Here is a 16,128-nt window from a genome sequence, read left to right as displayed (position 1 = left end):
GCTCGGCTAATCCCGCACGGCGATCTGTTTCGTGGATTTGAACAAAGGCTGCCTGGTATACTGTCATATCTCTGAAAATATTTAACTGTACCCTCTCAACTGTAAGTGCGATGTTAGCTGTGCTGTCAATATCGCAAAAGTTTGCTAAGCTCCCACCAGCCTTTTTTTTTCGTGAAAAACGCGGCGCGGCCTCTGTATGAAGGTACACTAGGGGGTAACGAAGTGGCGGCCGAATGTTGACCCTGGGCAGGTGATCGGGCCTCTTGATGGACACGTCCAAAGTGCTTTAATTAAATGGCTACATTACCGCCATTGATCTTCGCAATTGAAATCATAACGCGCGCCATATCGGTTTCAGCGCGCGGCTCTTTTGTAAATGCGACTGTCCCCAGGAGCGACAGCGGGCCTCGCCCTTCGCCGAATTAATAATGGGACGGCAGAGGTAATCAATTCTCCGAAGATACACGCGCCGCGGCCGGAATAATCTCTCTAAATTAATGGTGCAATGGCAAAAATCGGCCGTCTGATCCAATCGGTGGAGGCGCGCGGCGACCGTGTCCGCGGCGTCGTTTCGGCGTCGGCGGCCAGAATTGGCCGTGTCGCGCGCGGCGCAAGTTCTTTGTCGACGCCATAAGCGGGGGCGGCGGGGGCGGGGGCTGGGGGGGCAGCACCAAGTCGTGTCCGCAGAGTTTCAGCGCCGCTGCAGCGCTCGCGTATTCCGAACGGATTAGGACAGCGACGCGCCCACTTTGCAAATATATCCGTGGGCCGTCCCTCGCAGCCAGCTCGACATTTTATGGGGCGCCCGAAACTGATTATGTGCTGGTGAATTCCTTTCGGTTAAATTCGCTGCTGATGTACTGTCAGGTAGACACCAACGAGAACTGTCTCTGCAGAAACGCGTAGGAACGTGAAGGGAGCTACTTTCTGTCTCTGACTGTTAAACCTGGTACTACGAGTATTTTCAACTTGGACGGAAGCATGGCGTAGCCCTTTGTAACATGACCATATCTTCCAAGGCGTCAGGTGTTACCTCACATTTTAACGAAGGCGTTCAATAAGTAACGTGACATGTAACGCCGTAAGTCTAATACTCTACTGATTTATTTTGCTTTTGGTTAATTTAATGTTACATCGTTGAGCTTCTGTAAATGTTGTTTGATTGAGTCGATAACATAAAATTGTATACTGCTTTCTTTGTTAAAACTTTGATGTCATGATTCGATTCTATGCAATGTAGTATTTCTGTCATTTAAATTCTTTGTCCCAATTGGAGGGAGACAAAACTTACTGTATATTTTTGGAATCTGTTTAAATAATTTTGTTTAGAACTACCTATATGTCCAAATGATATGTTTTGTTTAATATGTTTAGTTACTGTTATATAAACTGCTGACCTTCACTTAGGATTCTTAATTAGTTTGTATGAAAAAGGTGTAGTGGTTCCCCTCGGGAACGGAACTGTGTAGCGAGCGCAAATTGTGTTTGGCCTAGGTAGAAAAGGTGGAACGAGCTACCAAACTGTTCACTGCCCACGTAAAAGTTGTATATTGTGCTGGTTCCGAGAGAGGCTTTTCCTGCCGCTTACCAATGCCTCGGATGGATGGATAAATATCTGGTACTATTCTGGAATTGGTATCTATCATCGTCACCAAGAAGGGACAGAGTCCAGCAATTCTGCCTGCAAATCCACCTACCAATATGCAGCTGCTACCACATTGCGCAATCACTGTAATGGAGCACTACAGTAATGTACAGTGAGGGATCAGCTCATTGAATGTTTTAGTGCGCACAAATATAAGGTAACTTATAACTGAATTCATGTACCTACCTTGATTTTTTCCCCTATCACAACACCTCTCAGGATCCTCTCCATTTGAGCTATGATTACCGAGTGTCCTAGTTTGTGGAAAAAATGAAAGCGTCAGAGCCAAATATTTAATCAAATAATGTTTTTTGATCTTTGGTAAGAAGAGAGTATTCAGATTTACTGTGGATTTAGTGAAATTGTGGGAGGTAGTAAATGTAGTCTTGTGAAAGCCTCCCAGTGATGGAAACAGTCCAATTTAAAGTTTTTTTTTTTTTTTTTTTTGGAGTTTCAAAGTCACCTGTTTAATCATTTACTTGAAAGTAGAAGACTGTGGTAATAAAGATAATTTGCTGTTTCTTTTAAAAATTAAAAATTCTTAAAACTGAGGCTTATAAAATTTTGCTTAGTTAATGATCATAGTGCTGCCTGTAGTAAATTTGAAGAGGTGAGTCAGTTTCTTGTAAATTTGTCAACATTATGTCTCACTGCAGTAAAGTCGTGAATTGCAGTTGTGGGAAGTTGGATGCTTGCTAAGCACTTGTTTCTTTTGGATATTGAAAGTGCATATTAATAGTGTAATAAGACCCACAGGTTGTCCTTTACCATTATTTTTGAAAACAATAATTTCTTTATTCAAAAGACAATGAGAAGTAACCTGTTAGTGAATTCCATTTAACTTTCATTCTAAATAGAATAGTATTTAGTTGAGAGACACTTAACCTGTGACCAGTTCATAAATTTGCAGTGAACTACATTTATAATTTTATGTCAGTTAGGAAAATGTTTGACAATAATACTGAACCTATGTCCAATTAATGATTCTGAAATGAATATTAATAGTAATGTTATAAAGACCATTCAGTTTCAATAACCACTGAAAGTAATAGTGTGTTTCGTTCTCTGTTATATTTATGCAAATAGTTTGTTCTGCTCTGTTAGCTTCCAATCTTAATCGTGAACATGTGCAGGTGTCAGAGTTCGTTGCACTCGCGTGTGACAAAATATAGGTTGTGTTTGTCCGTTAAGGTTACTCATACTTATTTTCTTGAACAAGAATGTCAATCATCCTCTTGCCTAATTAGGCTGGCGACCATTTTCCTTGTTCTTTGAACAGTGTAGATAGGTAAAATATTGTTTGTACTGTTCAAATATTTACATTTTTCTGACTTTCGCTTCCGATACGCCGCCTCCGTTAGGTACAACACGGTCAACATAACAAAATTCCTCTCAGAGGGTAACACTGCTCTGCTTCTTCATACTATAATTACTTGAGTAAGAATAATTTCATTCACGACCTGCCTCCAATTTTAAGGTTATGGTATAGCAGTAGCAGACAGGAGTGTTATAAACATTCTTCTTTAAGAGCTAATTTTGTTTGAAAAATGAGGAATTTACAGCGGGACATTGTGGAGTATTCTCACTTCAGCCTCCATAGTTTCATGAAGTTCAGTGGGTGATGGCGCTCTACCCAGCATCAAGATGGCGTCTATAATGGATGTACGTTCCAAGCAGAGAGTTGTCACTGAGATTCTTTTGACGGAAAACCAGAGGGTCACAGATGTTCACTGGCGCTTGCAGAATGTCTACGGAGAGCTGGCAGTGAACAAAAGCATGGTGAGTCATTGGACTACATGTCTGTCATCATGACAACAAGGTCACGCAAACATATCGGACCTCCCGCGAGCCAGCCTGCCGCACACAGCTGTCTTCTGCAGCTTTGGAACGTGTGGACACTCTCATTCGATCAGATCGATGGCTCTCACAGCTCAACTAGACGTCTCTGTTGGTAGTACTGAATCATTCGTCCACCAGTTGGCATACTCAGAAGTGTGGGCCCGATGGCTTCCTCACCTTCCAACTTCCACCGGTTTGTCCCAATGAAGGATGCACTCCACGGGAAGTGGATGACGGGGAGGTCTTCGATGCGGCAAGACGTTGGCTCGAACGTCGACCAGTAGAGTGCGGTATACAGGCCCTCCTAGTAATGTGGCCTAAGGCTGACGAATCAACGGATATTATGTTGAAATGAAATGAGCGTTTGGCGTCAGTGGCCGGGAGGCCCCTTGCAGGTCCAGCCGCCTTGGTGCAGCTCTTATGACATACGACGCCACATTGGGCTACCTGCGCGCCGGATGGGAATAAAATGATGATGAAGAGAACACAACAACCAGTCCATGAACGGAGAAAATCCTCGACCCAGCCGGGAATCGAACCCGAGCCCGGAGCACGGCAATCCGTCACGCTGACCACTTTTTTTTTAAATCTCAGTTCGTTTTTGTTCGTTTTATCTGCTCGGTGCGGACGTCGCAAGGCACTCGTTTCAGTTCGTCGTTGATCCATTAACTCAGTTTTTTATTACAGAGGGCAGCTAAACCTCTCACTGAACACGCTGAGTTACCGTGCCTGCACCACTCAGCTATCGGGTTGGACGGAGATTATGTTGCAAAATAGGATTTTGCAGCCAAAATAGTTGGGGAATAATATGGTGTGTTGGAATCTTGAGTAAAACCAGCCGGCTTCCAGAAAAGTGTGTTGCATTACTTACTGAACGCCTCTCGTATTAATGCACAGATGATTAAAAGTATTTACATGTAAATGAGTACCTAAATTCCCCCCTGAAAAATGGTTCAAATGGCTCTGAGCACTATGGGACTTAACTTCTGAGGTCATCAGTCCCCTAGAACTTAGAACTACTTAAACCTAATTAACCTAAGGACATCATACACATCCATACCCGAGGCAGGACTCGAACCTGCGACCGTAGCGCCTAGAACCGCTCGGCCACTCCGGCCAGCAAATTCGCCCCTCAACGCAGTACCTGAATAAATTAGCTGTTTGATTACAAAATACGGTAGAGGAAAGGAATTGTCCGGGGAGTACTGCACTGCAGCCGGCCGGGGTGACCGAGCGGTTTTAGGCGCTACAGGCTGGAACCGCGCGACCGCTACGGTCGCAGGTTCGAATCCTTCCTCGCGCATGGATGTGTGTGATGCCCTTAGGTTAGTTAGCTATAAGTAGTTCTAAGTTCTAGGGGACTGATGACCTCAGAAGTTAAGTCCCATAGTGCTTAGAGCCATTGCACTTCTCTTACGATCGCGTTAAACACTCATGTTTTGTTGCTGAAAGTCCCTACGTGCTATTCACTTGGTCAGAATGTGCGGCACAAGTAGACGCACCCGGCAGAAACGACGCCAAGTCAGTGTGAGTCGGACGGTAGCAGTGGAGGGAGCGACGATAGGCGACTTGGGAGTGCGCGCAAAGTAGTGAGAAAGTTAACAAGTCTGGTAGAATGTCGAGCATTCAGCGCAGATGCGAGTATTACAAGTAAAAGAACGAAACACGTACAGAAGTGATGTCAGTGTTCTACAAAATGTTTAACAGGATTAATCAAGGACATGCTGTCGATACTACCTTGCTGTATTATCAGTTGGTGCCCTAAAAGAGAAGTGAACAACAATGTTTTACGACTCAAAACCCCGACCCCCACAAAATGTCACCGTTAAAGGTGCGACGCACCGCCATGCTGCAGGTAAAACAGATTAGGTAAGATTTCTATCGATGGGACGGCTCGATTTCTCTGCGTGTATTGACAGTAGTGTGTATTCTAATGGTCACTAAACATATCCCGTCTTGCCAAATATTCGTCATCTCACTGCCGAGCAGCTCCACGAAGACATAAAGCAACAAAGAAGAAAGGTAAGATTTGAACGAGGCCCTTGTAACGGACTAGTATTAATGATTGAAACGACATAGTGGTATGGCAACAGAGATTAAATTTCTGTACCCATCACTGGAACGTACGGGCAATTCACACCACTGTGTATATTCGCAGTATAAAGTTACGTGCTGTGGACAGATACCAGGTGTTTTTAGGCGATACAGTGAGAGTTGCCTGGAATGAACCATCTCGATTTTTTTCTAACCTTTGGTCTAAGTAGGCCACTACGAGCGAAATTTAAGTAATGGTTTTCATTGTATGTTTTCTAATAGTCTGTGTTTTGAAAATTAATGACATGTGCCTTTTATTGCTGAAGGCAACATTTCTGTTTTTAGCTCCTTAGTTTCGAATACATGTCTGATACCAACAAATCTATTGTCGTAAGGCAGGGCTTAGCAACTGGCCGGTTTTGAGCGCGAGTACACGCGTCTGCTCAGGCACGTGCTCGCGAGCAGGTGCAAGGTCGCGGAGTAGGGAGGGAGGGGAGGGAGGGGAAATGCGCGCGCACGTTTGAATAGGGCCGCAGCGTGCCTATTGAATTCGCGCCAGCTGTGTAACGTTTAAAGTACTACGATCAGCTCTATCAGTCACTTCGCTGGTTAAGAACCATGTCAAGTCGCCGTTGTGTAACCCCAACCATGCTTTCACAGTTAAACCCCCATTGGGAGGAATTGTATCTGTTTACAGAAAAAGATTGTGTTGCAAAATGTGTAGTGTGTCACAAAACGCTGAATTCTTTTAGGAAATTTAATTTGCAGCGACATTATATGTCGTACCACGCGAAAGACTACGGAAGTGGAAAATGTGATGTACCAGATCGTGCACAGGAAGTTATTAAACTTCAAAGGAAGCTATCCGAAGAAGATCTGGACGACGAAGAAAAATCAACTGAGGCAGCTCTCAGAGTGAGTTACAAAATTGCTTTGCTTTTAGCAAAATCCCTGCGCCCCCTCACTGATGGCGATTTAATAAAAGAATGCTTGGTAGTTGCTGCGGAACATTTGTGTCCATCTCAAGCTGAACAGTTCGGATTGTGCCATTATCTAACATGACCATTATACGTCGCATACAGGACATGGCAGACGACGTCCAGAGCCAGCTTGCAAATATCTGTAAAGGGTTTATGGCGTATTCTCTAGCTCTGGACGAAAGTGTTTGTGGTGTCACCGCCAGACACCACACTTGCTAGGTGGTAGCCTTTAAATCGACCGTGGTCCGGTAGTATACGTGGGACCCGCGTGTCGCCACTATCAGTGATTGCAGACCGAGCGCCGCCACACGGCAGGTCTAGAGAGACGTCCTAGCACTCGCCCCAGTTAGACAGCCGACTTTGCTAGCGATGGTTCAATAACAGATTACGCTCTCATCTGCCGAGACGATAGTTAGCATAGCCTTCAGCTACGTCATTTGCTACGACCTAGCAAGGCGCCATTACCAGTTACTATTGATGCTTTAAAACATGTACTGTCAAGAGCGATGTTCACCAATTATGGATTAAAGTTAAGTATTCCAGCAGCTACGTACTTTATTTGCTAGTCTCAATTACTTTACCTGTTCCCGACCTCACGCCAGTCTGCGTGAGCTTAAATGCATGCCTTTCGGCTTCCTGTCATAGTGGATTGGCTGTCTTGCCAGTCCACAACAGTTGGCGACGAGAATTCTGCGTTCGTAGCAATATTGCCCTGATTTACTCGTGTTATGGCTTCGCCACAATCTCCAGATGTACTGTCCGAATTTTATCGCTTGCAGACTCAGCAGACCCAGGCCTTATTGGATGCCCTTGAACAGCTCGTCCAGGGTCAACGTGCAATGCAAAACGATGCAGCGGCCGCCGCTCCACCGCTACCGCAGCCACACCACGCTGTTGCACCAACTTTTCGTCCTTTTGATGCTGCACTGGAAAGCTGGACGGAGTGGTCACGCCAATTTGGCGTGATAGACATTTTGGATGAGCAGGACACACTTGACTTTGCTCAGGAATCATTTGAAACTTCCAGCCATGTGTCACGTTAACTGGCCCGCAGGGCGAGCTGCACGGAACAGTAAACAGTCCTCCAGGGCGAGCTGCACGGAACAGTAAACAGTCCTCACGCCCGGCCCCGCCGCTGCCACCTGGCTCTCAGCCACGTGTACCGCGCCAGCAAGCAAATGCAGTGAAATCATGCCCGCGGTGTGCTACTAGACATTCGCATGAGAATTGCCCGTCACGCCAGGCTATTTGCTTTTCTGTAATAAAAAAGGACATGTTCAAAGTGTTTGCCAGAAAAAGCTCAGAACGGACACTCACAACCATTCCAGGCCCTTTGCTTCGCGCCGAAATCGGAATCGAACCCAGAATACTCAGGCTCGTGAACCTTCGCCCATGGAAATTCATGTAGTTCATTCCACTCCGCCCAGTGCTACTCTCTCTAACAGTGACTCTGTTTGTCCCACAAATAGTGTGCATCGACATCGCCAGAAATCCCATCAAGTCGCAAGTGATTCTGTACCGGTGTCAGTTCACGTTGCACGAGACAGTCGCTCTTGTCGTAAGCAGGACAATAGACTTTTTGTCGATTTGGACATTAACGGCAAAGTGATCCCATTCCAGCTCAATACCGGAGCTGCAGTTTCACTGATCAGTCACAACACGTACAAACAGCTGGGCACACTTCCATTGCGTGCCACATATGTTAAGCTCAGTAGTTATTCAGGACAAGCTATCCCTGTGTTAGGACAGTGCAGCCTTCTTGCAGCATACAAGGGACAAACAAAACTTGTGTCATTGTACGTCCTTCGTTCTTCTTCTGCAGTGAACTTGTTTGGTTTAGATTTATTTCAGTTGTTTAACTTGTCTATAGTCAATCAGGTCCTATCAGTGAACCAGACTGTGCCTTCAGACAGTGTTTCTCGTCTATGTGAAGAGTTTGCAGACATTTTTGCACCGGGCCTTGGTTGCGCTAAGAACTATAAAGCACATTTGGAACTGAAAGTAAATGCGCAACCGAATTTTTTCAGAGCGCGCAATGTTCCCCACGCATTGCGTGATGAGGTCACAAGAACATTACACGATTTGGAATCACAAGGTGTAATTGAACGTGTACAGGCTTCTCTCTGGGCATCACCCTTAGTAATTTTGCCAAAACCTTCTGGAAAATTGAGACTTTGTGTGGACTTCCAGGCAACAGTGAATCCACTACTAGTGACTGCAACTTTTCCTTTACCCTGCCCGGAAGATCTTTTTGACAAACTGTGCCCGGGTAAATATTTTTCGAAGTTGGATCTCGCAGATGCGTACTTGCAAATACCGGTGGACGAAGACTCCCAGTGCGTTTTGGTGGTTAACACGCATCTTGGTTTGTATCGATTCAAAAGACTGCCATTCGGGTGCGCATCCACCCCTGCAGTGTTTCAGCAATATCTGCAAACTGTTTGTGCGTCGGTCCCTACTGCAGCGAACTATCTGGACGATATAGTGATCTCCGGAAAGACGGAAGAAGAGCATTTAGCCAATCTCAGAACATTATTTCAGGTCTTGCGACAAAGTGGTCTTCGCTTGCGGAAGGACAAATGTGTGTTTTTTGCTCGTGACTTACCATATCTAGGACATGTACTCAATGCCCAAGGCATACATCCCAGTCCAGAGCACCTCCGTGCCATACAAGACTTGCCTTCGCCGCAGAATTTGAAGCATCTACAGAGTGTGCTGGGAAAAATCAGTTATTACCATAAATATGTGCGCCACGCCTCTTCCATTTCAGCTCCGCTTCATCGCTTACGCTGTAAAGGTGTTCTGTTCGTCTGGACGACGGAATGCGAACGCGCCTTTCGCCAGTTGAAATCGGCGTTGCTTTCCAATACTTGTCTTACGCCATTCGATCCCCAGAAACCCCTTTTGTTGATGGTAAATGCATCGGATTTTGGGATCGGTGCTGTGCTTGCGCACAAAGATGGATCGCACGATCGCCCTATTGCCTTTGCGTCCAAATTGCTCTCGTCTGCGCAAAGACATTATTCACAGATCGAGAAAGAAGCATTGGCTCTCGTATTTGGTGTTACAATGTTTCATGATTTCTTGTATGGTCGTCACTTTACCATCATCACAGACCACAAACCTTTGACATCGCTTTTTCATCCGACCAAGCCTGTACCTCCACGTACAGCGCAGAAATTCATTCGCTGGTCTATTTTCCTCTCGCAGTACCGCTACGATATCTTGCATCGGTCCACTGCTAAGCACGGAAACGCCGATGCGTTGTCCCGTTTGCCTGTTGCTGAGGATAGAGCATTCGATTCCTCCGAACTTGCTTGCATGTTCATTGATTCGGAAACCTATGGCGTGGTCGAATCGTTTCCGACTGATTTTCGTCGGGTAGCTACGGCCACAGCTGCCGACCCTGTCCTTGCTACCGTTCTGCGTTTTGTTGCTACGCAATGGCCCTTGTCAAAGTTACAGATCGGGGATCCGTTGGTTCGCCGATTTTTTGCTCACAAGGAGAGACTTCTTGTTCGACGTGGTGTTTTGCTGTTGCGTTCTGATAATGATCAGTCCAGGGTCGTGGTCCCACGTTCGTTACACTCCTCTGTCTTACGGCTTCTCCACCAAGGACATTGGGGTATAGTGAGAACGAAACAATTTGCTCGTCAGCACTGTACTTGGTTCGGAATCGATGCTGCGATTACGAATATGTGCTCTTCTTGCATGGGGTGTGCCGAACAACAATCCGCACCACCGCGGAAATTCTTTGCATGGCCAACAGCCACTTCCCCTTGGCAACGCTTACACATCGATTTTGCTGGTCCATTCTGGAATGCTCGATGGTTGGTTCTGGTAGATTCATTCAGTAATTTTCCTTTTGTTGTCCGGATGTCTTCCACGACGTCATCTGCCACCATCCAAGCGTTATCTGCTATCTTTTGCATTGAAGGTTTGCCACAGACTATTGTTTCCGACAATGGCCCACAATTCATGTCCGCCAAATTTCAATCATTCTGCAAGGCCAATGGTATTCAACATCTGACGTCCGCACCGTTTTCGCCGCAGTCAAACGGTGCCGCTGAACGTTTGGTCAGGACTTTCAAGTCACAGATGTTGAAGTTGAAAGAGTCTCATTCTCGGGAGGACGCGTTATTGCTCTTTTTGTCCACGTATCGCTCTCAGCCCCGAGATGGTCGTTCGCCGGCTGAGTTGTTGCACGGTCGCCCTCCTCGCACGTTGATGTCTTTGCTACATCCGCCGCCTCAGGTTCCTGTGCAGCGGCAGACAGCTGCTTTTGCCCCAGGCGACGTTGTATACTATCGCAACTATCGAGGTTCACGGCGTTGGCTCGCAGGGCGCATTCTTCGCTGCCTCGGCCGCGCTATGTATCTGGTTTTGAGGGCCTCTGGTGAGGTGCGTCGGCATCTCAATCAGCTGCGCCTCTGTCGTCGCACGGGATCTGCCGCTCCCCGTCTGCTTTCAGCGACGGTGCCGTTCGGTCAGCGCCCTGGGGACCCATCTACTGGCTCGCCTCAGCCCCAGGTGTTACCGACGCTGCCTTCCATTTTGCCCCATGGCGACGCGCCGACACCGCCGCCGCCGCCTGTTCTCCCGCCGGCGACTCCCGCAGTGAACGCGTCGCTGCAACTGCCGGGCACCTCCCTGGGTCACGCGCCGCCGATCGCTTCCCGTGACCAGTTGTCCTCCGCCATGGCATTCTTGCCCGCTCCGGACCATATGTCGTCTTCGCCCGTCGGGTGCTCCGACCCGATGGAGGTCGACCCTTCAGCCCCTCCTGTCTCTCTGCGGGCGCATACACCGCATGTTGGCGTGCACCCTGGACTAGGTTTTCAGGCGTTTCCTAGCTCCCCTCGGACCGAATGGCAGGGTGCGGGTAGCACAGCCTCGCCTGCTGTTAGGCTCCCTACCTCGTCGCATACGTCAACATGGGGTCCTCCCCACGGCGGGCGGAAGCCTTATAACTCAACCGTACGCCGATTTGTGGGGGAGGAATGTGATGTCACCGCCAGACACCACACTTGGTAGGTGGTAGCCTTTAAATCGGCCGCGGTCCGGTAGTATACGGTGGACCCGCGCGTCGCCACTATCAGTGATTGCAGACCGAGCGCCGCCACACGGCAGGTCTAGAGAGACGTCCTAGCACTCGCCCTAGTTGTACAGCCGACTTTGCTAGCGATGGTTCACTGACAAATTACGCTCTCATTTGCCGAGACGATAGTTAGCATAGCCTTCAGCTACGTCATTTCTTACGACCTAGCAAGGCGCCATTACCAGTTACTATTGATGCTGTAAAACATGTACTGTCAAGAGCGATGTTCACCAATTATGGATTAAAGTTAAGTATTCCAGCAGCTACGTACTTTATTTGCTAGTCTCAATTACTTTACCTGTTCCAGACCTCACGCCAGCCTGCGTGAGCTTAAACGCGTGCCTTTCGGCTTGCTGTCATAGTGGATTGGCTGTCTTGCCAGTCCACAACAGTGTTGATATCACTGCAGCAGCGCAGCTTGCCATATTTATTACAGGTGTTAATAGAGATCTTCAGGTGAGGGAGGAGCTCCTCGATGTAGTAGCCATGATGAACACTACACCCGGGGGTGATATTTTAAGTAGTGTTGAAGAAAGTGTTGAAAATATAGGATTGTCGTGGAATTCTTTAGTTTCAGTGTCTACAGACGGTGCACCAGCGATGACAGGGAAATAATTAGGTTTCGTTGAGCTGTTGAACGAGAAAATGCAAATACTGACCGTGCCGAATGAAATAAGAGGCGTTCACTGTGTGATTCACCAGGAAAACTTATGTGCAAAGAGTATCACTCTAAAAAATGTGATGAGTGTTGTTGTTCGTACAACCAATTATACAGGGAAGCATGGACAACAACACAGGCAATTTAAAAGCTTTCTTGAGGATGTAGAAAGCCAGTATGGTAGCCTGCCTTATTACAGCGAGGTCCGCTGGCCTAGTCGTGGCGAATTATTAAATCGATTTTTTTGCCTATTAGATGAGATAAATATGTTCATGGATATAAATAACATGTGTGTTCCTGAATTGAAAAAGCCTTCATGGAAATGTGATCTCGCGTTCTTAGTAGATTTAACTAGCCATCTGAATGCTTTGAACATTTCACTACAAGGTAAAGATCTGCTACTTACTCATTTCATGGATCGAATACGAGCTTTTAAAATGAAATTGACAATTTGGGTGAGTCAGCTGGAAACAGGAAATCTAGCTCATTTTCCTAAACTATCATCCATGCAAGATGTTCACAAAGACTGTGAACGTTATTCACATAGTTTAGTTGCCCTTAAGGAAGACTTTGATCAACGCTTTCAAGATCTGACAGCACTAGACAGTGATTTTGATCTGTTCTCCTCTCCATATTCAGCGAATATTGATGAGATTCGTCCTGAGCTGCAACTAGAAATAATTGAGCTACAGTGTGGCAGAGAATACACAGACAAATTTCAAAACAAGAAAAACATTTTGGAATTCTACAGACACTTCCCTCAGGATAGATCTCCTCGTCTGCACAAACTGGTGGCTACAATAATATCAATGTTCGGTTCCACGTATGTTTGTGAACAACTGTTCTCTGCAATGAAATGTAACAAGACGCGCCTGAGAAACGCATAGTCTGATCGAAATTTAAACTGCACGCTGCGCCTACAATTCACAAGAACAATTACTCCAAACATAGACGCAATTGTAAAGGGCAAAAAGTACAAGATAACCGAGAATCACACACTTCAGTGACACCTTTTATTGTGTAACAGTTCACAAATTAATACGAATCGAGAGGCATACACTAAGCTAATAAAATTATGTGGCATGTGTACACTCTTCCTTATTTGTTTCATTTGTCGCAGTAATAATTCGTGAGTGATATCCCTGCAGGTTGCCGCAGATTTACATTGACTGGCGGCAGCTGTTCTGTGCCCCACGTGACTCTCCCCACTCTCCGCTCTGGTCCGGTAGTGGGGGTAGCGTGCTCGCGCTGCTCCGTGCTCGCGCCTTGCTGCTCACAGCTTGCTCCGCGAGCACGTATGTTGTGAAGCGCTGTGGTAAGGTCTTATGGGACAAAACTGCTGAGGTCATCGGTCCGTAAGCTTACGCACTATCTAATCTAACTTTAACTTACGCTAAGGACAACACACACTCCAGAGGGAGGACTCGAACCTCCGATGGGGAGAGCCGCGAGGACCGTGACAAGGCACCTCAGACCGAACGACTACCTTGCGCGGCTGCCAACAAATTACTTCTAAAATTAAAACATACGAAATGTATTGACACTTCTTTGAAAATCTATGATTTTTAATAGCATTCACGCTACAGCCCATTTACGAAAACTGCCTGGCTCAATGAAGGAAACCAGTCCCTTTGATTGGAGCGATGATAGCTATTTTTATTTTTCAGATATTTTGTAAGAGTGAATGAGTATGATTCCTCTATCTGTTATAGTGAAGTGCAAGAGATAATGTTCCAGTTAAACTTACAATATCCGAGGATTTTAATAGACGCTTTCTATAGGTGGCCCATCGATAGCAACCTTCCCCAACATTATCGGACCGCTGCGGAAAGCGTAGAAGAAGGGTAACGACACACTTTTTAACACAAAACCACGCGTTTCAGTGCTGAAGGATGCGTATTACATGTAACACATCTTCTCACCAATGTTTACTTTTGCAGTCGTATTATTTAATGGAAACATAAAACCATGTGGAAACCAAAAGTACAAGGTAGTGACATTAACAAGATCTAAACATTAATGGACAGTTCTTACAATAGAAAGTAAAGACTGAAAAGTGATACACTTATTTACCGATATCTCAATTACTGAAATTAATTAACTACATCCGAATTGTAGTAGGAAATTCACATCACAGATTTGCAGTCCTAGTATAGTCTGTCGGTAAACTGAAGAGCGAGCAAGCGAGTCCCCACTCTGCCTACCCTGCTACGTCACAGGGCGCTTCTACAGGCTGTTCCACAACGTAGTACAGTCCCTGCCGCGGCGCGCGCCCTTTAAATCTGTGGCGACGCCGCGTACAGATACGTCCCGGCTGTGTTTATTTTTAGACAAATGCGTTAAGAGTATAAGGAAAACAAAAGACGATAGCTTCTTCGAAACAAAACATTATAGAGTAAATAACATTAACATAAGAACTGAAGTCAGTATTCTACTACAAACATAGAACCGAATGCCTCTTATGTGAATGTATGTTCCTCTATTCGTAAGACGAACCAGATATAGTGCAATCGATCTGTAGAATTTAAGGCTTGTTCTTACTTTGTGTTTCTACTAAAATGTAGAAGTTTTCTTTAAAGGGTCTGCATTGGAACTTAACAATTCTTGCAACACGAAGAGTGTTTAAAAAGTAAGCAGAAATTTATAATTCCGTGTTTTGTATTAGTTCGATTTGCACTGCTTTTTTTTTGTCACTCTCTTCGTAAACATGTCTGAAAAGTATCTGTGCAATGTTTTGCATATTGGGTATTTACCCAGTTCTCAGTTGTCAAATGGTTCAAATGGCTCTGAGCACTATGGGACTCAACATCTTAGGTCATAAGTCCCCTAGAACTTAGAACTACTTAAACCTAACTAACCTAAGGACATCCCACACACACATGCCCGAGGCAGGATTCGAACCTGCGACCGTAGCAGTCCCGCGGTTCCGGACTGCAGCGCCAGAACCGCTAGACCACCGCGGCCGGCTCTCGGTTGTCAAAAAAGTTATGTGTTTTGGTAGCATCAACTATTATTTATTTTGTATAAAAATAGATTAGAGAATCTGTACTAAATTTTGTTATAAGAATGGAATAAAGTGTATCAAATTTTTAGGAATGTTAAATATTGCTTTTGGTGAGTCTCTTATGAGTAAACCCAGAACATACAAGTGGTATAAACATTTCAAAGCAGGCCTTAAAGGACAGCAGATTTACAAGAATGGATGAGATTAAAAATGCAGTCAAAAGGCCTATGAACTATCCCGAGGAAATAATTCCTAAAGTGTTTTGGGAATTGGAAATAGCACTGGCATAAGTATATAGCATGTACTGGGGAATATTTTGAATAGGATAACATTGTTGTAGATTAACAAGTAAAGTTCTTACCAAAAAATAAAAATTAATATGTGAACGCACCTTGTATGTCAAGCTTTTTACGTAGAAGTTCAGAATCGGTATACGTGTCTCGAAAGAAATTTCAGCAGTGTTTAGATTAGCTATTGCACACATGTTTTAAGCAATATTCCTTAGAATCATGTGAATAGTAACCGAGATAGAGTTTTAGTGACAGAGTATATTCAAATGCTGCTGTTCTCTAGGCATTAAATGTATTACGTGATTGAATCACGTTCTACTAGCGAAACGTTAATTGATTTTACCATGAAGCTCTCAAGTTATTCCTGGTTTTGTACAACAAGTGATAATGGTATTTATTGCTTTGGACAACATTTGACTGTATTTATCTTGGAAAATCTTTAACTACCATGTACTACATTTCTACCAAAAGAAATTTCATAGTGTATGAGCAGAGTCAGGCTTGAAAGAACACACAACATATTTTTCAAGAAAATATTCATTGCCTGTCTACATACATCGTATTTTAGAGGTCATCATCA

The sequence above is a fragment of the Schistocerca serialis genome, chromosome 6, assembly GCF_023864345.2.
Source record: "Schistocerca serialis cubense isolate TAMUIC-IGC-003099 chromosome 6, iqSchSeri2.2, whole genome shotgun sequence".
Taxonomy (NCBI): Eukaryota; Metazoa; Arthropoda; class Insecta; order Orthoptera; family Acrididae; genus Schistocerca; species Schistocerca serialis.
The sequence above is the reverse complement of the archived record's forward strand: the minus strand, read 5'-3'. Positions refer to the sequence as shown.